Source organism: Acomys minous (genome assembly GCF_964271855.1).
Source record: "Acomys minous genome assembly, chromosome: 14".
Classification (NCBI taxonomy): domain Eukaryota; kingdom Metazoa; phylum Chordata; class Mammalia; order Rodentia; family Muridae; genus Acomys; species Acomys minous.
The window spans coordinates 7,482,347-7,492,464 of NC_140496.1; the positions used below are offsets into that span (position 1 = coordinate 7,482,347).

A 10,118-nucleotide genomic window follows, 5' to 3' on the forward strand; every position below is an offset into this window, starting at 1 on the left:
GAGAGGTGATTCGGTGGTGAGGGGCACTTGTTACTCTTAGGAAGACCCAAGTTCAGTTCCCAGCACCCATGTCAGGTGACTTACTACCACCTGTAACTCTAGCTCCAGAGGATTTGGTGCCCTCTTTTAGCCTTCACAGGCATGTGTACGCAAATACACACACACACACACACACACACACACACACACACACACACGACACTAAATGTTTTAAAGGAGGACAATATTATCAATTTTCTGATTGTCACAGGTAGCTCACAGATGACGGCTGTATACAGGAAAGTCCTGTGGGATGTATGACCAACACTGTGCTGTATCGTGTAAACGGCGTGAACACCCACGGGTATTTGACATGAGAGTGAGGTCCAGGAACCAGTATCCAGAAAGCCATCTGCAACCTAAGCTTCATTACTTTTACTCACTTACATAGCCACAGGTGGCTGCCGTCCTGGGCCACAAAGCTGGAGGAGTGGGTGACAGACATGAGAGGGCTGTGGGGAAGGGGGTCTCAGGGACCTTCTGGGTACTCAGACTTACTAGTAAGTAAGAGACCTTCCATCCACAAAGGCACATTCCTGAGACAGCCCATCCCAGGAGCTGAGGGAATAAAAGGTGCAGCTTGGTTAGAGACCAGACCTCAGAACCACGGAACCATTTGGAGCCTGCTCCTGCCACACCGCTGGACCCCCAGCCAACCTTAGAGCAGGTTACTAGGGATTCATACCTCTGACAAAGGACCAGAGGGTGTGTTGAGGAGCAGCCGGCCCTGGGGTAGTGGACAGAAGACATGGAGCTGACACACCCTCCTCCTAGGTCCATAAAGCAGAATGTACAGAGGTGGCCTTCCAGAACTTTCCTACTCACAGCTGAGATGGTTAAACCTTCACCTTCCTGCATCTAAAAGCCGCCTACATGCTCTGGCACCCAAGCTGGAGGAGGAGAGAACCCAGGCACCCTGCTGACCACTCCGGTTGACCACTCCATTAGTTCTTTGCGGTACCTCTGCCCCAACATGAGGGAAGACGGATGGCTGTGGCTCACTGTTTCAGAAGCTACACCTGTGCTCGCCTGCACAGAATGTGTGGCTGCACGCAAGTGTGCACATAAGATGCATGCAAGGAATGCATGTATATAAACATACTTGTGCATCCAAACCTGTGACTATGTGCGTGAACATTCATGCATACCTGAGGACCCTGGGCATAGCCGGCGTGACACATACTCTAAGCAAGAGAGGGGAATTACAGTGTCCCAAGAAGACTGGACTTTATTCTTCTGCCTGTGACTACTCAGAGGAGGTCAGGGTCACTTCTGTTCTGTGGTACCCAGCTGTCCCATTTTTTTTTCTGATTCTTAGGTACGGATGGGGTGACCCTCATCTGGCTCACAGCCTCTGGAGTGAGACAGGAAGGAAAAGGAAATTAGTTATTTTCCCTTTAAAGCATACTGCAGGCAGCACTCCCAAGGCATCCTATCTATCTGCCAGACTTCCTTCCAATGATCACGCCTCCTGGTTCAGAGAGAGTGCTGGGAAATGTAGTTTTCTGCTGAGACTGGCGCTTCTGTTGGCCAGAGGCACCAAGGGAAGCTAGAGGCCAGCTTGCCCCCGCAGCCACCTGCGAGGGAGGAGGGGTCATGAGAAAATACTGGGTGTCACTCTTCTAGGTCGGCCAGTCTGACTCCTTTATGAACACACCCATAAAAGGGCATGATCTGAGTGTCCCCCAGGATACTCAGACTAAACTCTAATTAGCACTCACTACCATTGTTAGGCAAGGTCTCCCCCGCCCCAGGTTTTTCCAGCAATAGAATAGGAACGTGGTACCCAGATCTGTGGCCCCCCCTCTAAGTTCAGAATGAGACTGGGAACACGCTGCCAGAAAAGGGGAAAGCACCCATCCCAAGGACGAGGCGGCAGCTCTCCCTGGGTCTCCTTTATGTGCCTGCCATCCCTGCAAGCTCTCTGCGTTTCCTTTCAGCACAGGCAGATGAGCTGGTCCTTAAGGTGGGGGCATCCTAGACTCTCTCCATTTTCCGAGCCTCCTGCCTCTGGTCTAAAGCTGCTCAACTACTTGAGTTTGGAGGGAGAAGCCAGAGTGTCACTGGAATGCTGTTCCTGCCCAGCGTGCTCTGTGGATGAGAGGAGGAAGTGGCCTGTCCCTACCCATGACATTCTAGCCTGTCACCATCACCCCCTGAGACATGTGACTGATCTTGCTCCCTGGGGGAAGAACTGTCAATAGACTAGTGTTTGGGATGACTGTTCCAGGGGCTCCTTTCCAGCCTGAGTCCCAGAGGCTGTATGAAAGGCCGCCCTGGGCTGAGGCTGCGCATCCCTCTGGCCCAGCCCGGCCCATCTCCAAGCTTGCCCAGCATGGTCAAGAGCCCTTAGAAGCAGCACAGTCTACAGAGGGCACCAGCTTTGCTTTGGTACCTCACCCTGAAGCAGATCTCTTGACATGCTAGACTTGAAATGTTCGACGTTTAGCTAATTAGCAGGGGGAAAAAAACCCCAAAAACAACTTAATGGATTCAAGACCTGTTTATGCTGACCTGACAAGCCGCTTGGCAGTGGGGAAGTGCGACACAGTGAACATCTGAGCTAGGCCCCGTGGAATTCCATCTGGGACAGGCTGAGGTCGGGTTGCTTTTTTTTTTTTATTGAGCTATTGTGTAGCACGAGATCTAATTTCCGACTACCTATAAGGACTTCCAAACTGGGCTGACAACGGATTTATCATAATTACCGCCATGATTACACGTGCTGCGTGGGTAAATTGTGTTTATAACGTTTCCAGCTCACAATTAAAACATGCTGTCGGCTTCCTTCTTCTCCCCTCCGCCCTCCCCCCACCCCTTAAGACTTTCCTTTCTTCTCTCTCATATTAATACCTGCCAACCATTTCCGTTGGACGAAGCAGAGAGGCGCACAGAGACTCCAGAAACTCCCCCACCCCCTGGCCAAAGCAATTCTGTCCACAGTTTAGGGAACACTCCTCCACTTCGTAGCCACAAACTGAAAGTAATTTGCACACAGTGACTGTCAATGCTGTTAAGTGATTTAAAAATCAGAGTATACCGAGGCTGTGTCTTTAAACAGACCAAGGTGGGGGTAGGGGTGGGGCACGGTCGGGAGGCATCTGGGAAGAAGAGACTGTGCTAAGAACTGTGATGGGCAGCCCCTCATGCCCCCCCAAAAAAGTGCGAGCTCTTTGATAGAGAGGTCCCGTTCAGCTAGAGTGAACTTAGCGTATTAGCCAACACTTGGGGGAAATGTCACTTCTATTGGCTGAGCTAAGGGTCTCACTCTCTAAACGGCCAAGGGTCTCTTCTGGAATTCCTGGAGGAACTATCACAGAATCCTGGTTTTTCAGGCGACAAACAACTTAGAGAAGTGACATAAAATATCTAATAAAAGCAAGCCTCTGGAAGAGGGAGCTGAACCTTGGGGGGTCATAGGAAGTTGGTGAGCTGAACCCCAGGCTTGAGATGGTCCAAGCTCTGACAGAGAGCAGCCAGTCCATTGGCTTTCCAGTGGCCAGTGATGCCACCCAACAGGTTGCAACAGGTCTAGGCCAATCAGAAGCTCTCTCTCTGTCTTAGCACATATCCCAGAAGGGGGAGACTGTAGGGGGCGCTGCAGCTGCCACACAGTGTTTCCTGGGCTACCTACTACTGCACAGGTGGATGGAATATACCGCCTGGGGGATGGTGCTTGCTTAGCGCCGCTCCGATGGTTAGTCTAAACCTTCATTTTCAAACTCTGAACACTTTGGGAAGTCAAACCTATAGGAGAACGGAGCCCTCTGTCAAAGAAACGATGAAGGATCCGCCAGAGGGAGAGCACAGGTCCCAGACTGGTGAACCCTGTACTTGCCTCTGACTGCCCTGCTTTCCACCCGACCCCATTCAGTCTCCTCCTGCCCCAGGTCACAGGAGGCCACTCACAGTTGGGCTGTGTCTTGGTTCAAACGCCAGCTCCTCCACTTCCTAGCTGTGTGACTCTGGGCCAGTCACTTGGCCTCTCTGTTGAGGACAGCAAAAGAAATTCTGATTTCAAGGGTTGCTAAAGTGACAGAGTGAGCAGTCCACAGGGACTGGTGAACATCTGGAAGGCAGTGATCTCCTCTTCCTGTGTCTTGCTCAAGGCTGAGGTTGAGTAGCCATGTGTGAATCCCACCAAGCGGTCTGGGTTTCCACAGCAACTGTCAGCAAGTCACCGTCCAATGGGCATGAGAGCAGAACCTTGCTCACGATGCTGTTAAAATTCTCAGGGTACTACATCAACACTGTCAGGACGGTGTCCTTGAGAGGGCTGGGGAGGCTGCACAGGAGGCAAAGTGTGTTTGCTGTGTAAGCATGAAGGCCCTGGGTCTGTCCTCAGAACCTACAGAACAGTGGAGTCAGCAGCACTGAGAAGTTGGAGACAGAAGAATCTCCGGGCTTGCTAGCTAGCAGCCCATCTGTACACAGCTCCCGAAGAACAACACCCAAGGTTGACTTCCGCTACCACCACACACACACACAACACACACACGTGCATGTGCACACACACCTGTATCTACTACACACACGTATGTGCGCATCTGTACACACATGAACACACATGCACCTGTGCATATACACACCTGTACACACATGAATACACACGTACCTGTGCACACACAGAAGCACCTGTACATACATGAACACACACATGCCCCTATACATACACACACCTGTACACACATGAACACACACACCTATGCACACACAGAAGCACCTGTACATACATGAACACACACATGCCCCTATACATACACACACCTGTAAACACATGAACACACATCTATGCACACAAAGAAGCACCTTTACACACACATACCTGTACACATGAGCATCCTGTACACAGGAGCACCTGTAAACACATGAACACACACATGCACCTGTGCATACACACACCTGTACACACATGAACACACATGTACCTATGCACACACAGAAGCACCTGTACACACATGAACATACACACCTATGCACACACAGAAGCCCCTGTATACACATGAATGCACACACTCAAAGACGGTGTTCTCTGTCCCTCAGCAGCCACCAGAGACTCTTCGGGTGCCTTTGACCCTTGGCTTCCTTGCATGCTGTTCCTTTAGAACCCTTTTGAGGTCAGGGGCCATCACCAGCACCTCGCCCAAGCCACACTGACCGATGACAAGGCCGTGTCCCCAAGGCCTGTTGTATTTCCTCCCCTGGGCCTGGGCTATGTGTTGACGATCAGACTTGCCATCCATCACTTCTGTCGTCAGACAGCAAGGCCCCGGAAGTAGAGTGTGCAGCCCAGGAGCTCCCGGAAGTGGGACGAAGCTTCTGTGTTCACAGAATGGCCAGTCCCCGTGTCTGGGGACTCTCTGTTCCAGGCTTGTCTGACCTTTCCTCTTCATGCCTGAGTTGAATCTGAGAACCAAGCAGACAGTGTGAGCCCTGGGGACCTCCTCAGAGCGTCTGCTGGCCTTGGTTTCTCTGGAAAGACAAGAACTCAGCATGAGGTTCGCATGGGTATGCAGAGCCTACAACCCTTTCCAGAAGGCAGGGCCCAGTCTAAGGAGAAGCCGCAGCACAAATGGGCGCTAAGGATGATGGAGACCTTGTCCTGGTGCCTCACCCCCAGGCATCACAGAGGAAGCTCCCACATGTGCTGATGGCTCCCTGGATCCTCTACCTGTAGGACTATGCTTAACTCACACAGGAGGCCAAAGGAGTAGTCACCTACCAGCGGAGCCCCAGCCTGGGGGAACAGAGCTGGAGTCCCCACTCCCCTCCTTCTGAGCACTAGCCAGGAGGGCTGGAGGCCTATTTGGCCCATCTCTGTGAGTTTGAGGCAAACCTGGTCAGGATGGTTCCAGGTCAGCCATGGCTGTATTGTGAGACCCTATCTCTAAAAAGAGGGAGAGAACAAAATCCCAGCTACAATGTAGGTGTATTGGTTCCCTGTTTCCATGCATTTGATTCAGTGACTGCTCTTCCAGAGGACCCGGGTTCAATTCCCAGCACCCACATGACAGATCACAACTGTCTGTAATTCCAAGAGCTGACACCCTCACACAGACATATGTACAGGCAAAACACAAATGCATACTAAATAAAAATAAATAATTTTCTTTTAAAAATAAAAGAATCTGCATCCAGCTGTCACTTGCGAGTGTCCCTTCCGAGCCAAAGCTGTGACCCAAGTGCTCAGAGCACTATGGAGATGTCCTGTGAGTGTCCTGAGGCCTCCTGCGTCCCAGCTCAGAGATCTACAGGCGGGGAGGTCCCTGCTCCATCTCCTCTAATCCAAGACAGGCCAGGAGGAGAGTTGGTGACACTTCCAGGCGAATTCTGTGCCGAGAGGAACAGGAGAGCCTCTCTGTCTAGGGCCACCAGCTACAGATAAAGACGAACTTCATCAGAAAACGCCACCAAGATTGTGTTGTCCAGAAAGGCCCGTGTGCCAGCTCTGCAGCAGCTAAGCTGAGACGGCCCAAGTCCTCCTGGCCAATTCTAGAACGGGCCACCTTTCTACTCTATCCTTTAGGGACCCCAGACCTCATGGCTACTTCTGCAGAGACAACCACTGGGGAGGGGCTGGCAACCCAGAGCAGTGGCAGAGCTGTGAGGCCACAGAGGGGTGCAGTACAGCAGCTGTGGCCTCGGCAGGAACAGAGGCAGGCAGCTCTAAGGCCACTGCAGGGCCACTGGCGGGATCTGTGGCCATATGGGATACCAGTAGAGGCAGGACCGGTGGTGCTGTCCCCAGCCAGGGAATGAGGGCGAGACACAGACTGGAGGAGGGGGTCTTGGTCAGTGATCCCTGCTGGTCAGAACTCACATGACCCAGCTCTTAATGGCAGGAGAGCCAAACGGGAGGACAGTGTTCCAAGCATAGCCAGCTGTCCTTCCACGTGGGGCCAGCCAGGCCCTCGGCGACTCTTGGAAGTGACAGCAGCTTCCCTCTCTCCCGAAGAGAAGGGGAAATGCCCGAATCCGCTCGCTTCCCAGAAGATTTGTTTTAATTCCTACTAAGTCAATCTGTCCTTTGATAAAAGTTCAGCCCCTTACCCGAAAGATGGATAAAAGAGCCGGACGCCAGATGGAGATCTGTAGAGTAATCCCGTGACCTCAGATCATGGTGCGGTGGCTAAACACATGCTGAAAAAGGACCACCAAGCCCCCCCCCCCCCAAAAAACACCAGGGATGGGTGCCGGTCACATCCTTGCCTTACTCACACTCAACATGCCACTCCACCACTGCTGTCTCCTCTCTCTGGACGGGGTTCAGTCATCTACAGGGTTTTATCAGCATTTTTTAAATGGACGTTTAAAATCTTTTGGGATTCCCTGGAGGAGGGGGGGGCGGGGAGAGGGGGGAGAAGCGATACTGTATCAAAAGACTTCCTTCCCTGGAAGGTTGGATAAGGCTGGTGTGGAGGTGAAGTCTTCGGAATGTTTGCAGATAACTGAGTGTGTCAGGAGGTGGGGGGAGGGGCAGGGCGGTGACACAGGATGGCCATCACAGAAGGAGACGTCTGAGTGTGTCACAATTTGACCCTAATGGTAAGTGCTACAGGCTCTCTACCTTCTCTGCACAGAGATCTGGTTTTAGGGGAGCCTATGCCCATTAGGAAGATGGAGGTGGGATTGCTCGGGAGCCCCTGTCTCTCTGGTTACCTGGACCTAGCCTGCCTTTAATCTCCAAGTCCCCAGGGCTTGGGTGAGAGGCCTGGGAGCCAGGGGGGGGAGCTCCTGTGGCTTTAGACACAGACCTGTTGTTTCTTGCCTCATGGTCTGGGGCATGTGTGAGCCAGGCCAGCCAGGCCTGAAATCAAGACTAAGGAGGGGCCTGGCCTCGCCTCTGACATTGACATAGGACAGCCACACTCTGCATTTGATGTGCTTCGGACAGCAGTAGTTAGGGTAAACTGCAAGCTGTTTCCCTAATTGACCTGGAATGCTCACTAATTCCTGGGCTCATATGTCCCAAACTAGAAAATGGTTTCCTACATCCAGGACCTGCTGACTGCCTGGGGCTGAGAGGCGGAGTTTCCTTTTTTACCAACAGCTCTCCCCTCCCCCCAAAATTGGAAAAGAAAAGGGAAGGAGGGAGGAGGCATGAACTCTGAACTGATCGTAAGTATGGTGTGTGTGCCTGTGTGCGTGAGTGTGTGAGTGTGCCTGTGTGTGTGAGTGTGTGCATGCGTGTGCCTCTGTGTGTGTGTGTAGAGAGGAAAGTGGGGAAACAATTGTGGGTTCTGGGAACCAAACTCTTGTCCTTTTGGTTGTAAGCCTGGTTTTTAATGTTTGAGCCTGCTCTCTAGCCACATTTAAAAAAAAATCCTGCATTGTGCTGAGTGTCAAGACAAAGATAACAGCATAGAGCCAGCGCCCAAAGAGGCAAGAGTCCCAGGCCTAGCTGCCTCATACTTGAAGAAAGCATTGGATTTTCCAAAATATTCAAGGTGGGCGTTGGCGCTAACAACTGAGTTTGTAGAATGGGTCTCAGCCAGGGAAGTGGGCTAGGGAAAGAGGTCTTGCTGGGTGAGACTAAAATCTGAGACATTTGTACACACGATTTATGGACCTCTGGAGACACCCATTAAAGCGACCCAGATAACAGCTTTGATCCAAGGGACCACCATGCCAGAGTGCTTGGCTGAGCCGAAAAATAAAAGCCCGACAGCAGGGCTGCTGGGGAGATGGCTGTGCGGGCAGGATGCTTCCTGTGCAAGCCAGAGGACCTGAGTTCCATCCCGTGTGCCCATATAGGAAGCGGCTCAGCATGTCTCCCAGAGCTCTAGAGACAACAGGGTGCCAGTGAGAGACCCTGACTCAAAAAAAAAGAAAAAAATGTGGACCACTAGAGGAAGGCCCCCATCAATCTCTGGCCCCCCAGCAGCACGTCGTTGGATGGGTGTAACCACACTCACGTGTGTACACACCAAAGACCTCAACACTTAGTCCTTGTCCCAGTTTAACCATCCCCATCAGCTTGGCCACCACGTTTTCCCTCAGATGCTGAGCCAATGACGTCGTCCCTCGTTATCCTACTGGCTAGAAAAAGTTACATTACCACACTGCTGCTCCAGGGGCAGAGAGGGAAAGGGCACTGCCCTGTGTCCTGCTATCTGGCCCAGGTCTAGTACCCCAGCCTTGGCAGAATGAACTCCCTGGCAAAAAACCTTGCCACCCTCTTCAAAGCACCCCATCATTATTCTAAACCCTGGATACCCTAACATTGACCATAAAAGCCCTCTGATCAGTGAACAAATGTTGGCATCCCCATTTTTAAAATTTTTAAAAAATTTTTTGGGGTTTTCAAGACAGGGTTTCTCTGTGTAGCCCTGGCTGCCCTGGAACTTGCTCTGTAGACCAGGCTGGCCTCAAATTCACAAAGATCTGCCTGCTTTTGCCTCTCAAGATTAAAGGCATGCTCCACCACCACCACCCAGCCAGCGTCCCCTATTTATGATCTGGAGATGTGGGCTGTGACCTCGGCTCCTTGGCAACAGGGCCCAGTTTGTTGAAGGTGTGGCTGAGCCTGGTCATTCCCTATGGAGCCCTGCACCACATCCACAACAGCTCTCCACCTGGATATGGGGAGCCCAGACAGGACTCCCTCTTCCAAAAGAGAAGTCTTGAGAAGAAAGAGAACCTAACAGTAAAAATATATGACACCCACCACATTGCCGTGCGATCGAGGTCAGTGTCATTCCTGGTAAATTTGTCCTTGGTACCAGAGGCTGGAATCCTCAGGTCTGGCTTACCTGGATACGGGGTTGGTGGCAAGACCTCAGACAGTTCTGGGATCAGGACACCGAGATGTGGCCTTTCTGTGTGACTTCTGGGTTCCTTGAAGCACGGTAGCCACCTTCCAAATACAAGCATCTCAAGGCTGACCATTGGTCACCTGGCAGGATGCTGCCCTAGCTGCCACATCACAGGCAAGGAATGCAAGAGGAGGGCGGGGCCAGCACCCCTGTGAGAATGGTAAGGCAGGAGAGAAGCAAGCCGGGGCCATTTTAGAAGTAGGATTTGAGCTGGGCGTGGTGACACACGCCTTTAATCTGAGCACTGGGGCGGCAGAGACAGGT

General features: G+C 52.1%; 1 long non-coding RNA gene across 1 annotated transcript; it reads right to left on the reverse strand.

Moving 5' to 3' along the window:
• Positions 1-2,874: 2,874 nt before the first annotated feature.
• Positions 2,875-9,890, reverse strand: LOC311582272. The gene is made up of 3 exons (XR_014774061.1): positions 9,792-9,890; positions 4,942-5,511; positions 2,875-4,881 (listed from the first exon to the last, which is right to left on the reverse strand). It is a non-coding gene; the product is annotated as an uncharacterized lncRNA (long non-coding RNA).
• Positions 9,891-10,118: the final 228 nt, after the last annotated feature.